We start from the raw sequence: 1,182 nt of genomic DNA on the forward strand, positions 1-1,182 counted from the left end.
TTAGCTTGTGCCAGAGTGAATCCTGATATAGCCAGAGAGGACACAGGAATAGTGTTGGTGGTCCTGGAACTCTCCCTGCCAAGCCTATACCTTGTGACTCCTTGTAATGAATATTGGTAAAGTTTACTACAGAGTAAAAGTCTCTGATTTTTGTATATCTTATTTAACAACATAACTCTTTATGTACACATATTTATGATCACTGCCTCAGAGGATTGCTTGGGGATAAAATGAGTTAACACTTGGGAAAATTGTCAAAATAATGGCAAGCTCATAGTGAGCACTCATTATTACTATTATTAACATATTATTACTATCCCAAGGAACAACACGTGTTATCACTTATAGAGTGAATATCATGCGACAGGCATGTATGCTAAGTGCCTTCCAAGGATTATCTCATTTAATCATCCAAAAGCCTATGTTCCTTCTATGTTTATTATCATTTTATATAAATGTCCACTGGAAGGGCCTTTAAGTACTACGTTCATATGATGAAAGTATAATTATTAACTAGCACCAATATGACCTTAAGACATTAATGCAATGACTTCCACCCAGGGAATTACTAATATCAGAAGACATGAAAAATAGAGAAAACGACCTCATCTCTCCTTCACTCCATTTCTCTAAATGTAATGAATTTTTAATGCTGCACTGGCCAGAACACCCCATGCTGCCCCAAAATGGAGCATAAAATATTCAATTCTGAAACAATTTAAAACTAGAATTTCAGGAAAATTATCATGACTCTCTTTTTTCTCTCCATACTCCCAAATGGTACGAGATATTTCAGCTGTTGTTGCTTTTTTTATAAACAACAATAAGGACAAGCAAAAAAAAGAGAGGACACAAGTCAATTCTATCACTTTTCTAATAGCAATAAATAGATGAACATGTATGACAAAATACTACTTTAAAAAGCAAAAGAATGATTTGGTTTGAAATTATATTGAGAAATGACAAAGGCATGTCACACCCTGTATTACACAAGTGATCATTATAAGCTATAAGAACTCAGTTTATTCTACCCCATTTTATTCAGTAAGGACATTCACTTTTTCTTTTTTTGAGACAGAGTCTCACTATGTTACTCTCAATAGAGTGCCATGGTGTCACAGCTCACAGCAACCTCAGACTCTTGGATTTAAGCAATTCTCTTGCTTCAGCCTCCCAAATAGC

Source organism: Otolemur garnettii, unplaced genomic scaffold (genome assembly GCF_000181295.1).
Source record: "Otolemur garnettii isolate 467f Iridium unplaced genomic scaffold, OtoGar3 scaffold00041, whole genome shotgun sequence".
Lineage (NCBI taxonomy): Eukaryota > Metazoa > Chordata > Mammalia > Primates > Galagidae > Otolemur > Otolemur garnettii.